General features: G+C 46.7%; 13 non-coding genes and 2 pseudogenes across 13 annotated transcripts; all 15 read right to left on the reverse strand.

Annotated features, from left to right (window-relative positions):
• Positions 1-67: 67 nt before the first annotated feature.
• LOC142119456 (U2 spliceosomal RNA) lies at positions 68-258 on the reverse strand. The gene has a single exon (XR_012683315.1). It is a non-coding gene; the product is annotated as a U2 spliceosomal RNA (small nuclear RNA).
• Positions 259-1,072: 814 nt separating this feature from the next.
• LOC142119483 (U2 spliceosomal RNA) lies at positions 1,073-1,288 on the reverse strand (annotated as a pseudogene).
• Positions 1,289-2,912: 1,624 nt separating this feature from the next.
• On the reverse strand, positions 2,913-3,103 carry LOC142119457 (U2 spliceosomal RNA). Its single transcript, XR_012683316.1, has one exon. It is a non-coding gene; the product is annotated as a U2 spliceosomal RNA (small nuclear RNA).
• An 814-nt stretch (positions 3,104-3,917) lies between these two features.
• Positions 3,918-4,108, reverse strand: LOC142119458 (U2 spliceosomal RNA). The gene has a single exon (XR_012683317.1). It is a non-coding gene; the product is annotated as a U2 spliceosomal RNA (small nuclear RNA).
• An 814-nt stretch (positions 4,109-4,922) lies between these two features.
• On the reverse strand, positions 4,923-5,113 carry LOC142119459 (U2 spliceosomal RNA). The gene has a single exon (XR_012683318.1). It is a non-coding gene; the product is annotated as a U2 spliceosomal RNA (small nuclear RNA).
• An 814-nt stretch (positions 5,114-5,927) lies between these two features.
• LOC142119481 (U2 spliceosomal RNA) lies at positions 5,928-6,137 on the reverse strand (annotated as a pseudogene).
• A 1,509-nt stretch (positions 6,138-7,646) lies between these two features.
• On the reverse strand, positions 7,647-7,837 carry LOC142119460 (U2 spliceosomal RNA). Its single transcript, XR_012683319.1, has one exon. It is a non-coding gene; the product is annotated as a U2 spliceosomal RNA (small nuclear RNA).
• Positions 7,838-8,651: 814 nt separating this feature from the next.
• Positions 8,652-8,842, reverse strand: LOC142119461 (U2 spliceosomal RNA). Its single transcript, XR_012683320.1, has one exon. It is a non-coding gene; the product is annotated as a U2 spliceosomal RNA (small nuclear RNA).
• Positions 8,843-9,656: 814 nt separating this feature from the next.
• Positions 9,657-9,847, reverse strand: LOC142119464 (U2 spliceosomal RNA). The gene has a single exon (XR_012683322.1). It is a non-coding gene; the product is annotated as a U2 spliceosomal RNA (small nuclear RNA).
• An 814-nt stretch (positions 9,848-10,661) lies between these two features.
• On the reverse strand, positions 10,662-10,852 carry LOC142119465 (U2 spliceosomal RNA). Its single transcript, XR_012683323.1, has one exon. It is a non-coding gene; the product is annotated as a U2 spliceosomal RNA (small nuclear RNA).
• An 814-nt stretch (positions 10,853-11,666) lies between these two features.
• LOC142119466 (U2 spliceosomal RNA) lies at positions 11,667-11,857 on the reverse strand. Its single transcript, XR_012683324.1, has one exon. It is a non-coding gene; the product is annotated as a U2 spliceosomal RNA (small nuclear RNA).
• An 814-nt stretch (positions 11,858-12,671) lies between these two features.
• Positions 12,672-12,862, reverse strand: LOC142119467 (U2 spliceosomal RNA). The gene has a single exon (XR_012683325.1). It is a non-coding gene; the product is annotated as a U2 spliceosomal RNA (small nuclear RNA).
• An 814-nt stretch (positions 12,863-13,676) lies between these two features.
• LOC142119468 (U2 spliceosomal RNA) lies at positions 13,677-13,867 on the reverse strand. Its single transcript, XR_012683326.1, has one exon. It is a non-coding gene; the product is annotated as a U2 spliceosomal RNA (small nuclear RNA).
• Positions 13,868-14,681: 814 nt separating this feature from the next.
• On the reverse strand, positions 14,682-14,872 carry LOC142119469 (U2 spliceosomal RNA). The gene has a single exon (XR_012683327.1). It is a non-coding gene; the product is annotated as a U2 spliceosomal RNA (small nuclear RNA).
• Positions 14,873-15,686: 814 nt separating this feature from the next.
• LOC142119470 (U2 spliceosomal RNA) lies at positions 15,687-15,877 on the reverse strand. The gene has a single exon (XR_012683328.1). It is a non-coding gene; the product is annotated as a U2 spliceosomal RNA (small nuclear RNA).
• Positions 15,878-16,225: the final 348 nt, after the last annotated feature.

A 16,225-nucleotide genomic window follows, 5' to 3' on the forward strand; every position in this document is an offset into this window, starting at 1 on the left:
AAAATCTGTTCTTATGGATTTTTGTTGCTGAAAAGAGACATGATTCTATTTTTGGATAACTGGATAAGAGAAGTGCACCGGTCCTGGAAGTACTGCAATACCAGGTCAATGCGTGGAGTGGACAGAGCAAGCTCTTCTTCCATCTCCCTGTTCTAAAAATCCATTTAATATATGGCCCCCAGATAGGGGGCGTATCAGATATTAAACTGATAAGAACAGATACTACACTTGATCTTAGCCAAAAGGCCGAGAAGCGATAACCCGAAATGGGACCCAGGAAAGCGCCCGCTTCTCAGGCTAGGCCTGACAACTGTAGGAGACAGCCACGCCACACGCCGTATACTTTATTTAGCGGCGGCCCACAACACTCCATTGCTGCACATTCTAGGCCCGACTAGCCTGAAAAGCCTGACACCTTCACTGGGACCCTCTTTACACCTCTCTGTCTGCAAAGGCACGCACATGAGCCGAGGACTTTTCAAACGAGATGCCTGCAAAATTTGCATGAACTCCTCCCCTTGACCATAAGTGCAACGACGCCCGCTGATTAGTCGGCCTGCCGTTCCGTCCTCGTCTCCCCAGGCAATTAATCACACTGTCTGCCCAGCTTCTTTCGGAATATTCACAGCATGTCACAGAAACAGCACTTCAAGGTGCATCACAATTGTTTCTCGGGCCACCGGCAAGTAAATAGACAAGGAAGCTGCATGCTGCAACAGCAGGGTTCTAAAAGGTGTGTCATAATCCTCACTTGCCTTTATTCCGTCACTGGGTCCACAAGAGGGAGACACACTACGTCAGATTAATAGTTTCATTCATTCGGAGATCCAATTGAATTAGCAAATCACAAGTTGCTCCATTAAAGAAATAATTGGATCAATGCAGTAATCCTTTTGGACAAAGAAAAGGGTCTTCTTATCTGCAAATGCTTGTTTGCTAAGAGAGATAAGAAACAAAACAACAAAAAGACACAATAAATTGACACGAAATAAGACACAGGAGACAAAAATCTGTTCTTATGGATTTTTGTTGCTGAAAAGAGACATGATTCTATTTTTGGATAACTGGATAAGAGAAGTGCACCGGTCCTGGAAGTACTGCAATACCAGGTCAATGCGTGGAGTGGACAGAGCAAGCTCTTCTTCCATCTCCCTGTTCTAAAAATCCATTTAATATATGGCCCCCAGATAGGGGGCGTATCAGATATTAAACTGATAAGAACAGATTTTTTTTTTTTTTTTTTTTTTTATTTAAAGCCTTGAGCTCGTCCCTTGTGCACGAAAAAAATGAGTAAATACCCAAAAAACATGCACAAGAGTTTTCGGTGCGTGGTCCTCCCTCCGGAGAGGAAGGACCCTGGTCCTCGACCCCCAGAACCAAAAAGGTCACTTAGGGGCCGGGGTCGTCTGCCTCCCTTCGCCGCAAAGCTAGGGGAGCCTCTTAGCCCCTGGGATCCGCCGAAGCTTCACCCAGTGCTCGGTGTGCCGATTGGGTACGGCCCCAGCCGGGTGGCTGGGCGGGGTTGGACCCTCGTCGCCGCGAAGCTAGGAGGGCCCCATTAGTCCCTGGGATCTGCCGGAGCTTCACCCAGGACTCATGCCGAGTGGGTACGGCCCCAGCCGGGTGGCTGGGCAGGGTTGGACCCTCGTCGCCGCAAAGCTAGGAGGGCCCCATTAGTCCCTGGGATCTGCCGGAGCTTCACCCAGGACTCAAGCCGAGTGGGTACGGCCCCAGCCGGGTGGCTGGGCTAGTATGGGCCCCCTTGGCCTGCCACACTAGGGGACCCATTTTGCCCCTGAGATCCGCCGGAGCTTCACCCTGGGCCGGGTATAAAAATTTTCTTGCCCAGCCAAAAAGGTCCGGGCAAAGAATATAGCATTGCTTAGGAGAAAGAGGTCAAAAGTGCGTGGGTGCCAACAGAATCACGTTGTATCTATATTAAGGTCTCTTGACCCGTGATTTATGGCCCCCCGGGTTTCCAGTCCGGATGCACATTTGTCCCAGCCTTTCAAAGCTGCATTCCAGCCCTCTAGTTAAAGAGGCAAGTGCTGATCTGCCACAACTGCACTTGATCTTAGCCAAAAGGCCGAGAAGCGATAACCCGAAATGGGACCCAGGAAAGCGCCCGCTTCTCAGGCTAGGCCTGACAACTGTAGGAGACAGCCACGCCACACGCCGTATACTTTATTTAGCGGCGGCCCACAACACTCCATTGCTGCACATTCTAGGCCCGACTAGCCTGAAAAGCCTGACACCTTCACTGGGACCCTCTTTACACCTCTCTGTCTGCAAAGGCACGCACATGAGCCGAGGACTTTTCAAACGAGATGCCTGCAAAATTTGCATGAACTCCTCCCCTTGACCATAAGTGCAACGACGCCCGCTGATTAGTCGGCCTGCCGTTCCGTCCTCGTCTCCCCAGGCAATTAATCACACTGTCTGCCCAGCTTCTTTCGGAATATTCACAGCATGTCACAGAAACAGCACTTCAAGGTGCATCACAATTGTTTCTCGGGCCACCGGCAAGTAAATAGACAAGGAAGCTGCATGCTGCAACAGCAGGGTTCTAAAAGGTGTGTCATAATCCTCACTTGCCTTTATTCCGTCACTGGGTCCACAAGAGGGAGACACACTACGTCAGATTAATAGTTTCATTCATTCGGAGATCCAATTGAATTAGCAAATCACAAGTTGCTCCATTAAAGAAATAATTGGATCAATGCAGTAATCCTTTTGGACAAAGAAAAGGGTCTTCTTATCTGCAAATGCTTGTTTGCTAAGAGAGATAAGAAACAAAACAACAAAAAGACACAATAAATTGACACGAAATAAGACACAGGAGACAAAAATCTGTTCTTATGGATTTTTGTTGCTGAAAAGAGACATGATTCTATTTTTGGATAACTGGATAAGAGAAGTGCACCGGTCCTGGAAGTACTGCAATACCAGGTCAATGCGTGGAGTGGACAGAGCAAGCTCTTCTTCCATCTCCCTGTTCTAAAAATCCATTTAATATATGGCCCCCAGATAGGGGGCGTATCAGATATTAAACTGATAAGAACAGATACTACACTTGATCTTAGCCAAAAGGCCGAGAAGCGATAACCCGAAATGGGACCCAGGAAAGCGCCCGCTTCTCAGGCTAGGCCTGACAACTGTAGGAGACAGCCACGCCACACGCCGTATACTTTATTTAGCGGCGGCCCACAACACTCCATTGCTGCACATTCTAGGCCCGACTAGCCTGAAAAGCCTGACACCTTCACTGGGACCCTCTTTACACCTCTCTGTCTGCAAAGGCACGCACATGAGCCGAGGACTTTTCAAACGAGATGCCTGCAAAATTTGCATGAACTCCTCCCCTTGACCATAAGTGCAACGACGCCCGCTGATTAGTCGGCCTGCCGTTCCGTCCTCGTCTCCCCAGGCAATTAATCACACTGTCTGCCCAGCTTCTTTCGGAATATTCACAGCATGTCACAGAAACAGCACTTCAAGGTGCATCACAATTGTTTCTCGGGCCACCGGCAAGTAAATAGACAAGGAAGCTGCATGCTGCAACAGCAGGGTTCTAAAAGGTGTGTCATAATCCTCACTTGCCTTTATTCCGTCACTGGGTCCACAAGAGGGAGACACACTACGTCAGATTAATAGTTTCATTCATTCGGAGATCCAATTGAATTAGCAAATCACAAGTTGCTCCATTAAAGAAATAATTGGATCAATGCAGTAATCCTTTTGGACAAAGAAAAGGGTCTTCTTATCTGCAAATGCTTGTTTGCTAAGAGAGATAAGAAACAAAACAACAAAAAGACACAATAAATTGACACGAAATAAGACACAGGAGACAAAAATCTGTTCTTATGGATTTTTGTTGCTGAAAAGAGACATGATTCTATTTTTGGATAACTGGATAAGAGAAGTGCACCGGTCCTGGAAGTACTGCAATACCAGGTCAATGCGTGGAGTGGACAGAGCAAGCTCTTCTTCCATCTCCCTGTTCTAAAAATCCATTTAATATATGGCCCCCAGATAGGGGGCGTATCAGATATTAAACTGATAAGAACAGATACTACACTTGATCTTAGCCAAAAGGCCGAGAAGCGATAACCCGAAATGGGACCCAGGAAAGCGCCCGCTTCTCAGGCTAGGCCTGACAACTGTAGGAGACAGCCACGCCACACGCCGTATACTTTATTTAGCGGCGGCCCACAACACTCCATTGCTGCACATTCTAGGCCCGACTAGCCTGAAAAGCCTGACACCTTCACTGGGACCCTCTTTACACCTCTCTGTCTGCAAAGGCACGCACATGAGCCGAGGACTTTTCAAACGAGATGCCTGCAAAATTTGCATGAACTCCTCCCCTTGACCATAAGTGCAACGACGCCCGCTGATTAGTCGGCCTGCCGTTCCGTCCTCGTCTCCCCAGGCAATTAATCACACTGTCTGCCCAGCTTCTTTCGGAATATTCACAGCATGTCACAGAAACAGCACTTCAAGGTGCATCACAATTGTTTCTCGGGCCACCGGCAAGTAAATAGACAAGGAAGCTGCATGCTGCAACAGCAGGGTTCTAAAAGGTGTGTCATAATCCTCACTTGCCTTTATTCCGTCACTGGGTCCACAAGAGGGAGACACACTACGTCAGATTAATAGTTTCATTCATTCGGAGATCCAATTGAATTAGCAAATCACAAGTTGCTCCATTAAAGAAATAATTGGATCAATGCAGTAATCCTTTTGGACAAAGAAAAGGGTCTTCTTATCTGCAAATGCTTGTTTGCTAAGAGAGATAAGAAACAAAACAACAAAAAGACACAATAAATTGACACGAAATAAGACACAGGAGACAAAAATCTGTTCTTATGGATTTTTGTTGCTGAAAAGAGACATGATTCTATTTTTGGATAACTGGATAAGAGAAGTGCACCGGTCCTGGAAGTACTGCAATACCAGGTCAATGCGTGGAGTGGACAGAGCAAGCTCTTCTTCCATCTCCCTGTTCTAAAAATCCATTTAATATATGGCCCCCAGATAGGGGGCGTATCAGATATTAAACTGATAAGAACAGATACTACACTTGATCTTAGCCAAAAGGCCGAGAAGCGATAACCCGAAATGGGACCCAGGAAAGCGCCCGCTTCTCAGGCTAGGCCTGACAACTGTAGGAGACAGCCACGCCACACGCCGTATACTTTATTTAGCGGCGGCCCACAACACTCCATTGCTGCACATTCTAGGCCCGACTAGCCTGAAAAGCCTGACACCTTCACTGGGACCCTCTTTACACCTCTCTGTCTGCAAAGGCACGCACATGAGCCGAGGACTTTTCAAACGAGATGCCTGCAAAATTTGCATGAACTCCTCCCCTTGACCATAAGTGCAACGACGCCCGCTGATTAGTCGGCCTGCCGTTCCGTCCTCGTCTCCCCAGGCAATTAATCACACTGTCTGCCCAGCTTCTTTCGGAATATTCACAGCATGTCACAGAAACAGCACTTCAAGGTGCATCACAATTGTTTCTCGGGCCACCGGCAAGTAAATAGACAAGGAAGCTGCATGCTGCAACAGCAGGGTTCTAAAAGGTGTGTCATAATCCTCACTTGCCTTTATTCCGTCACTGGGTCCACAAGAGGGAGACACACTACGTCAGATTAATAGTTTCATTCATTCGGAGATCCAATTGAATTAGCAAATCACAAGTTGCTCCATTAAAGAAATAATTGGATCAATGCAGTAATCCTTTTGGACAAAGAAAAGGGTCTTCTTATCTGCAAATGCTTGTTTGCTAAGAGAGATAAGAAACAAAACAACAAAAAGACACAATAAATTGACACGAAATAAGACACAGGAGACAAAAATCTGTTCTTATGGATTTTTGTTGCTGAAAAGAGACATGATTCTATTTTTGGATAACTGGATAAGAGAAGTGCACCGGTCCTGGAAGTACTGCAATACCAGGTCAATGCGTGGAGTGGACAGAGCAAGCTCTTCTTCCATCTCCCTGTTCTAAAAATCCATTTAATATATGGCCCCCAGATAGGGGGCGTATCAGATATTAAACTGATAAGAACAGATTTTTTTTTTTTTTTTTATTTAAAGCCTTGAGCTCGTCCCTTGTGCACGAAAAAAATGAGTAAATACCCAAAAAACATGCACAAGAGTTTTCGGTGCGTGGTCCTCCCTCCGGAGAGGAAGGACCCTGGTCCTCGACCCCCAGAACCAAAAAGGTCACTTAGGGGCCGGGGTCGTCTGACTCCCTTCGCCGCAAAGCTAGGGGAGCCTCTTAGCCCTTGGGATCCGCCGAAGCTTCACCCAGTGCTCGGTGTGCCGATTGGGTACGGCCCCAGCCGGGTGGCTGGGCGGGGTTGGACCCTCGTCGCCGCAAAGCTAGGAGGGCCCCATTAGTCCCTGGGATCTGCCGGAGCTTCACCCAGGACTCAAGCCGAGTGGGTACGGCCCCAGCCGGGTGGCTGGGCTAGTATGGGCCCCCTTGGCCTGCCACACTAGGGGACCCATTTTGCCCCTGAGATCCGCCGGAGCTTCACCCTGGGCCGGGTATAAAAATTTTCTTGCCCAGCCAAAAAGGTCCGGGCAAAGAATATAGCATTGCTTAGGAGAAAGAGGTCAAAAGTGCGTGGGTGCCAACAGAATCACGTTGTATCTATATTAAGGTCTCTTGACCCGTGATTTATGGCCCCCCGGGTTTCCAGTCCGGATGCACATTTGTCCCAGCCTTTCAAAGCTGCATTCCAGCCCTCTAGTTAAAGAGGCAAGTGCTGATCTGCCACAACTGCACTTGATCTTAGCCAAAAGGCCGAGAAGCGATAACCCGAAATGGGACCCAGGAAAGCGCCCGCTTCTCAGGCTAGGCCTGACAACTGTAGGAGACAGCCACGCCACACGCCGTATACTTTATTTAGCGGCGGCCCACAACACTCCATTGCTGCACATTCTAGGCCCGACTAGCCTGAAAAGCCTGACACCTTCACTGGGACCCTCTTTACACCTCTCTGTCTGCAAAGGCACGCACATGAGCCGAGGACTTTTCAAACGAGATGCCTGCAAAATTTGCATGAACTCCTCCCCTTGACCATAAGTGCAACGACGCCCGCTGATTAGTCGGCCTGCCGTTCCGTCCTCGTCTCCCCAGGCAATTAATCACACTGTCTGCCCAGCTTCTTTCGGAATATTCACAGCATGTCACAGAAACAGCACTTCAAGGTGCATCACAATTGTTTCTCGGGCCACCGGCAAGTAAATAGACAAGGAAGCTGCATGCTGCAACAGCAGGGTTCTAAAAGGTGTGTCATAATCCTCACTTGCCTTTATTCCGTCACTGGGTCCACAAGAGGGAGACACACTACGTCAGATTAATAGTTTCATTCATTCGGAGATCCAATTGAATTAGCAAATCACAAGTTGCTCCATTAAAGAAATAATTGGATCAATGCAGTAATCCTTTTGGACAAAGAAAAGGGTCTTCTTATCTGCAAATGCTTGTTTGCTAAGAGAGATAAGAAACAAAACAACAAAAAGACACAATAAATTGACACGAAATAAGACACAGGAGACAAAAATCTGTTCTTATGGATTTTTGTTGCTGAAAAGAGACATGATTCTATTTTTGGATAACTGGATAAGAGAAGTGCACCGGTCCTGGAAGTACTGCAATACCAGGTCAATGCGTGGAGTGGACAGAGCAAGCTCTTCTTCCATCTCCCTGTTCTAAAAATCCATTTAATATATGGCCCCCAGATAGGGGGCGTATCAGATATTAAACTGATAAGAACAGATACTACACTTGATCTTAGCCAAAAGGCCGAGAAGCGATAACCCGAAATGGGACCCAGGAAAGCGCCCGCTTCTCAGGCTAGGCCTGACAACTGTAGGAGACAGCCACGCCACACGCCGTATACTTTATTTAGCGGCGGCCCACAACACTCCATTGCTGCACATTCTAGGCCCGACTAGCCTGAAAAGCCTGACACCTTCACTGGGACCCTCTTTACACCTCTCTGTCTGCAAAGGCACGCACATGAGCCGAGGACTTTTCAAACGAGATGCCTGCAAAATTTGCATGAACTCCTCCCCTTGACCATAAGTGCAACGACGCCCGCTGATTAGTCGGCCTGCCGTTCCGTCCTCGTCTCCCCAGGCAATTAATCACACTGTCTGCCCAGCTTCTTTCGGAATATTCACAGCATGTCACAGAAACAGCACTTCAAGGTGCATCACAATTGTTTCTCGGGCCACCGGCAAGTAAATAGACAAGGAAGCTGCATGCTGCAACAGCAGGGTTCTAAAAGGTGTGTCATAATCCTCACTTGCCTTTATTCCGTCACTGGGTCCACAAGAGGGAGACACACTACGTCAGATTAATAGTTTCATTCATTCGGAGATCCAATTGAATTAGCAAATCACAAGTTGCTCCATTAAAGAAATAATTGGATCAATGCAGTAATCCTTTTGGACAAAGAAAAGGGTCTTCTTATCTGCAAATGCTTGTTTGCTAAGAGAGATAAGAAACAAAACAACAAAAAGACACAATAAATTGACACGAAATAAGACACAGGAGACAAAAATCTGTTCTTATGGATTTTTGTTGCTGAAAAGAGACATGATTCTATTTTTGGATAACTGGATAAGAGAAGTGCACCGGTCCTGGAAGTACTGCAATACCAGGTCAATGCGTGGAGTGGACAGAGCAAGCTCTTCTTCCATCTCCCTGTTCTAAAAATCCATTTAATATATGGCCCCCAGATAGGGGGCGTATCAGATATTAAACTGATAAGAACAGATACTACACTTGATCTTAGCCAAAAGGCCGAGAAGCGATAACCCGAAATGGGACCCAGGAAAGCGCCCGCTTCTCAGGCTAGGCCTGACAACTGTAGGAGACAGCCACGCCACACGCCGTATACTTTATTTAGCGGCGGCCCACAACACTCCATTGCTGCACATTCTAGGCCCGACTAGCCTGAAAAGCCTGACACCTTCACTGGGACCCTCTTTACACCTCTCTGTCTGCAAAGGCACGCACATGAGCCGAGGACTTTTCAAACGAGATGCCTGCAAAATTTGCATGAACTCCTCCCCTTGACCATAAGTGCAACGACGCCCGCTGATTAGTCGGCCTGCCGTTCCGTCCTCGTCTCCCCAGGCAATTAATCACACTGTCTGCCCAGCTTCTTTCGGAATATTCACAGCATGTCACAGAAACAGCACTTCAAGGTGCATCACAATTGTTTCTCGGGCCACCGGCAAGTAAATAGACAAGGAAGCTGCATGCTGCAACAGCAGGGTTCTAAAAGGTGTGTCATAATCCTCACTTGCCTTTATTCCGTCACTGGGTCCACAAGAGGGAGACACACTACGTCAGATTAATAGTTTCATTCATTCGGAGATCCAATTGAATTAGCAAATCACAAGTTGCTCCATTAAAGAAATAATTGGATCAATGCAGTAATCCTTTTGGACAAAGAAAAGGGTCTTCTTATCTGCAAATGCTTGTTTGCTAAGAGAGATAAGAAACAAAACAACAAAAAGACACAATAAATTGACACGAAATAAGACACAGGAGACAAAAATCTGTTCTTATGGATTTTTGTTGCTGAAAAGAGACATGATTCTATTTTTGGATAACTGGATAAGAGAAGTGCACCGGTCCTGGAAGTACTGCAATACCAGGTCAATGCGTGGAGTGGACAGAGCAAGCTCTTCTTCCATCTCCCTGTTCTAAAAATCCATTTAATATATGGCCCCCAGATAGGGGGCGTATCAGATATTAAACTGATAAGAACAGATACTACACTTGATCTTAGCCAAAAGGCCGAGAAGCGATAACCCGAAATGGGACCCAGGAAAGCGCCCGCTTCTCAGGCTAGGCCTGACAACTGTAGGAGACAGCCACGCCACACGCCGTATACTTTATTTAGCGGCGGCCCACAACACTCCATTGCTGCACATTCTAGGCCCGACTAGCCTGAAAAGCCTGACACCTTCACTGGGACCCTCTTTACACCTCTCTGTCTGCAAAGGCACGCACATGAGCCGAGGACTTTTCAAACGAGATGCCTGCAAAATTTGCATGAACTCCTCCCCTTGACCATAAGTGCAACGACGCCCGCTGATTAGTCGGCCTGCCGTTCCGTCCTCGTCTCCCCAGGCAATTAATCACACTGTCTGCCCAGCTTCTTTCGGAATATTCACAGCATGTCACAGAAACAGCACTTCAAGGTGCATCACAATTGTTTCTCGGGCCACCGGCAAGTAAATAGACAAGGAAGCTGCATGCTGCAACAGCAGGGTTCTAAAAGGTGTGTCATAATCCTCACTTGCCTTTATTCCGTCACTGGGTCCACAAGAGGGAGACACACTACGTCAGATTAATAGTTTCATTCATTCGGAGATCCAATTGAATTAGCAAATCACAAGTTGCTCCATTAAAGAAATAATTGGATCAATGCAGTAATCCTTTTGGACAAAGAAAAGGGTCTTCTTATCTGCAAATGCTTGTTTGCTAAGAGAGATAAGAAACAAAACAACAAAAAGACACAATAAATTGACACGAAATAAGACACAGGAGACAAAAATCTGTTCTTATGGATTTTTGTTGCTGAAAAGAGACATGATTCTATTTTTGGATAACTGGATAAGAGAAGTGCACCGGTCCTGGAAGTACTGCAATACCAGGTCAATGCGTGGAGTGGACAGAGCAAGCTCTTCTTCCATCTCCCTGTTCTAAAAATCCATTTAATATATGGCCCCCAGATAGGGGGCGTATCAGATATTAAACTGATAAGAACAGATACTACACTTGATCTTAGCCAAAAGGCCGAGAAGCGATAACCCGAAATGGGACCCAGGAAAGCGCCCGCTTCTCAGGCTAGGCCTGACAACTGTAGGAGACAGCCACGCCACACGCCGTATACTTTATTTAGCGGCGGCCCACAACACTCCATTGCTGCACATTCTAGGCCCGACTAGCCTGAAAAGCCTGACACCTTCACTGGGACCCTCTTTACACCTCTCTGTCTGCAAAGGCACGCACATGAGCCGAGGACTTTTCAAACGAGATGCCTGCAAAATTTGCATGAACTCCTCCCCTTGACCATAAGTGCAACGACGCCCGCTGATTAGTCGGCCTGCCGTTCCGTCCTCGTCTCCCCAGGCAATTAATCACACTGTCTGCCCAGCTTCTTTCGGAATATTCACAGCATGTCACAGAAACAGCACTTCAAGGTGCATCACAATTGTTTCTCGGGCCACCGGCAAGTAAATAGACAAGGAAGCTGCATGCTGCAACAGCAGGGTTCTAAAAGGTGTGTCATAATCCTCACTTGCCTTTATTCCGTCACTGGGTCCACAAGAGGGAGACACACTACGTCAGATTAATAGTTTCATTCATTCGGAGATCCAATTGAATTAGCAAATCACAAGTTGCTCCATTAAAGAAATAATTGGATCAATGCAGTAATCCTTTTGGACAAAGAAAAGGGTCTTCTTATCTGCAAATGCTTGTTTGCTAAGAGAGATAAGAAACAAAACAACAAAAAGACACAATAAATTGACACGAAATAAGACACAGGAGACAAAAATCTGTTCTTATGGATTTTTGTTGCTGAAAAGAGACATGATTCTATTTTTGGATAACTGGATAAGAGAAGTGCACCGGTCCTGGAAGTACTGCAATACCAGGTCAATGCGTGGAGTGGACAGAGCAAGCTCTTCTTCCATCTCCCTGTTCTAAAAATCCATTTAATATATGGCCCCCAGATAGGGGGCGTATCAGATATTAAACTGATAAGAACAGATACTACACTTGATCTTAGCCAAAAGGCCGAGAAGCGATAACCCGAAATGGGACCCAGGAAAGCGCCCGCTTCTCAGGCTAGGCCTGACAACTGTAGGAGACAGCCACGCCACACGCCGTATACTTTATTTAGCGGCGGCCCACAACACTCCATTGCTGCACATTCTAGGCCCGACTAGCCTGAAAAGCCTGACACCTTCACTGGGACCCTCTTTACACCTCTCTGTCTGCAAAGGCACGCACATGAGCCGAGGACTTTTCAAACGAGATGCCTGCAAAATTTGCATGAACTCCTCCCCTTGACCATAAGTGCAACGACGCCCGCTGATTAGTCGGCCTGCCGTTCCGTCCTCGTCTCCCCAGGCAATTAATCACACTGTCTGCCCAGCTTCTTTCGGAATATTCACAGCATGTCACAGAAACAGCACTTCAAGGTGCATCACAATTGTTTCTCGGGCCACCGGCAAGTAAATAGACAAGGAAGCTGCATGCTGCAACAGCAGGGTTCTAAAAGGTGTGTCATAATCCTCACTTGCCTTTATTCCGTCACTGGGTCCACAAGAGGGAGACACACTACGTCAGATTAATAGTTTCATTCATTCGGAGATCCAATTGAATTAGCAAATCACAAGTTGCTCCATTAAAGAAATAATTGGATCAATGCAGTAATCCTTTTGGACAAAGAAAAGGGTCTTCTTATCTGCAAATGCTTGTTTGCTAAGAGAGATAAGAAACAAAACAACAAAAAGACACAATAAATTGACACGAAATAAGACACAGGAGACAAAAATCTGTTCTTATGGATTTTTGTTGCTGAAAAGAGACATGATTCTATTTTTGGATAACTGGATAAGAGAAGTGCACCGGTCCTGGAAGTACTGCAATACCAGGTCAATGCGTGGAGTGGACAGAGCAAGCTCTTCTTCCATCTCCCTGTTCTAAAAATCCATTTAATATATGGCCCCCAGATAGGGGGCGTATCAGATATTAAACTGATAAGAACAGATACTACACTTGATCTTAGCCAAAAGGCCGAGAAGCGATAACCCGAAATGGGACCCAGGAAAGCGCCCGCTTCTCAGGCTAGGCCTGACAACTGTAGGAGACAGCCACGCCACACGCCGTATACTTTATTTAGCGGCGGCCCACAACACTCCATTGCTGCACATTCTAGGCCCGACTAGCCTGAAAAGCCTGACACCTTCACTGGGACCCTCTTTACACCTCTCTGTCTGCAAAGGCACGCACATGAGCCGAGGACTTTTCAAACGAGATGCCTGCAAAATTTGCATGAACTCCTCCCCTTGACCATAAGTGCAACGACGCCCGCTGATTAGTCGGCCTGCCGTTCCGTCCTCGTCTCCCCAGGCAATTAATCACACTGTCTGCCCAGCTTCTTTCGGAATATTCACAGCATGTCACAGAAACAGCACTTCAAGGTGCATCACAATTGTTTCTCGGGCCACCGGCAAGTAAATAGACAAGGAAGCTGCATGCTGCAACAGCAGGGTTCTAAAAGGTGTGTCATAATCCTCACTTGCCTTTATTCCGTCACTGGGTCCACAAGAGGGAGACACACTACGTCAGATTAATAGTTTCATTCATTCGGAGATCCAATTGAATTAGCAAATCACAAGTTGCTCCATTAAAGAAATAATTGGATCAATGCAGTAATCCTTTTGGACAAAGAAAAGGGTCTTCTTATCTGCAAATGCTTGTTTGCTAAGAGAGATAAGAAACAAAACAACAAAAAGACACAATAAATTGACACGAAATAAGACACAGGAGACAAAAATCTGTTCTTATGGATTTTTGTTGCTGAAAAGAGACATGATTCTATTTTTGGATAACTGGATAAGAGAAGTGCACCGGTCCTGGAAGTACTGCAATACCAGGTCAATGCGTGGAGTGGACAGAGCAAGCTCTTCTTCCATCTCCCTGTTCTAAAAATCCATTTAATATATGGCCCCCAGATAGGGGGCGTATCAGATATTAAACTGATAAGAACAGATACTACACTTGATCTTAGCCAAAAGGCCGAGAAGCGATAACCCGAAATGGGACCCAGGAAAGCGCCCGCTTCTCAGGCTAGGCCTGACAACTGTAGGAGACAGCCACGCCACACGCCGTATACTTTATTTAGCGGCGGCCCACAACACTCCATTGCTGCACATTCTAGGCCCGACTAGCCTGAAAAGCCTGACACCTTCACTGGGACCCTCTTTACACCTCTCTGTCTGCAAAGGCACGCACATGAGCCGAGGACTTTTCAAACGAGATGCCTGCAAAATTTGCATGAACTCCTCCCCTTGACCATAAGTGCAACGACGCCCGCTGATTAGTCGGCCTGCCGTTCCGTCCTCGTCTCCCCAGGCAATTAATCACACTGTCTGCCCAGCTTCTTTCGGAATATTCACAGCATGTCACAGAAACAGCACTTCAAGGTGCATCACAATTGTTTCTCGGGCCACCGGCAAGTAAATAGACAAGGAAGCTGCATGCTGCAACAGCAGGGTTCTAAAAGGTGTGTCATAATCCTCACTTGCCTTTATTCCGTCACTGGGTCCACAAGAGGGAGACACACTACGTCAGATTAATAGTTTCATTCATTCGGAGATCCAATTGAATTAGCAAATCACAAGTTGCTCCATTAAAGAAATAATTGGATCAATGCAGTAATCCTTTTGGACAAAGAAAAGGGTCTTCTTATCTGCAAATGCTTGTTTGCTAAGAGAGATAAGAAACAAAACAACAAAAAGACACAATAAATTGACACGAAATAAGACACAGGAGACAAAAATCTGTTCTTATGGATTTTTGTTGCTGAAAAGAGACATGATTCTATTTTTGGATAACTGGATAAGAGAAGTGCACCGGTCCTGGAAGTACTGCAATACCAGGTCAATGCGTGGAGTGGACAGAGCAAGCTCTTCTTCCATCTCCCTGTTCTAAAAATCCATTTAATATATGGCCCCCAGATAGGGGGCGTATCAGATATTAAACTGATAAGAACAGATACTACACTTGATCTTAGCCAAAAGGCCGAGAAGCGATAACCCGAAATGGGACCCAGGAAAGCGCCCGCTTCTCAGGCTAGGCCTGACAACTGTAGGAGACAGCCACGCCACACGCCGTATACTTTATTTAGCGGCGGCCCACAACACTCCATTGCTGCACATTCTAGGCCCGACTAGCCTGAAAAGCCTGACACCTTCACTGGGACCCTCTTTACACCTCTCTGTCTGCAAAGGCACGCACATGAGCCGAGGACTTTTCAAACGAGATGCCTGCAAAATTTGCATGAACTCCTCCCCTTGACCATAAGTGCAACGACGCCCGCTGATTAGTCGGCCTGCCGTTCCGTCCTCGTCTCCCCAGGCAATTAATCACACTGTCTGCCCAGCTTCTTTCGGAATATTCACAGCATGTCACAGAAACAGCACTTCAAGGTGCATCACAATTGTTTCTCGGGCCACCGGCAAGTAAATAGACAAGGAAGCTGCATGCTGCAACAGCAGGGTTCTAAAAGGTGTGTCATAATCCTCACTTGCCTTTATTCCGTCACTGGGTCCACAAGAGGGAGACACACTACGTCAGATTAATAGTTTCATTCATTCGGAGATCCAATTGAATTAGCAAATCACAAGTTGCTCCATTAAAGAAATAATTGGATCAATGCAGTAATCCTTTTGGACAAAGAAAAGGGTCTTCTTATCTGCAAATGCTTGTTTGCTAAGAGAGATAAGAAACAAAACAACAAAAAGACACAATAAATTGACACGAAATAAGACACAGGAGACAAAAATCTGTTCTTATGGATTTTTGTTGCTGAAAAGAGACATGATTCTATTTTTGGATAACTGGATAAGAGAAGTGCACCGGTCCTGGAAGTACTGCAATACCAGGTCAATGCGTGGAGTGGACAGAGCAAGCTCTTCTTCCATCTCCCTGTTCTAAAAATCCATTTAATATATGGCCCCCAGATAGGGGGCGTATCAGATATTAAACTGATAAGAACAGATACTACACTTGATCTTAGCCAAAAGGCCGAGAAGCGATAACCCGAAATGGGACCCAGGAAAGCGCCCGCTTCTCAGGCTAGGCCTGACAACTGTAGGAGACAGCCACGCCACACGCCGTATACTTTATTTAGCGGCGGCCCACAACACTCCATTGCTGCACATTCTAGGCCCGACTAGCCTGAAAAGCCTGACACCTTCACTGGGACCCTCTTTACACCTCTCTGTCTGCAAAGGCACGCACATGAGCCGAGGACTTTTCAAACGAGATGCCTGCAAAATTTGCATGAACTCCTCCCCTTGACCATAAGTGCAACGACGCCCGCTGATTAGTCGGCCTGCCGTTCCGTCCTCGTCTCCCCAGGCAATTAATCACACTGTCTGCCCA

This window comes from Mixophyes fleayi, unplaced genomic scaffold, assembly GCF_038048845.1.
Source record: "Mixophyes fleayi isolate aMixFle1 unplaced genomic scaffold, aMixFle1.hap1 Scaffold_190, whole genome shotgun sequence".
NCBI lineage: Eukaryota > Metazoa > Chordata > Amphibia > Anura > Limnodynastidae > Mixophyes > Mixophyes fleayi.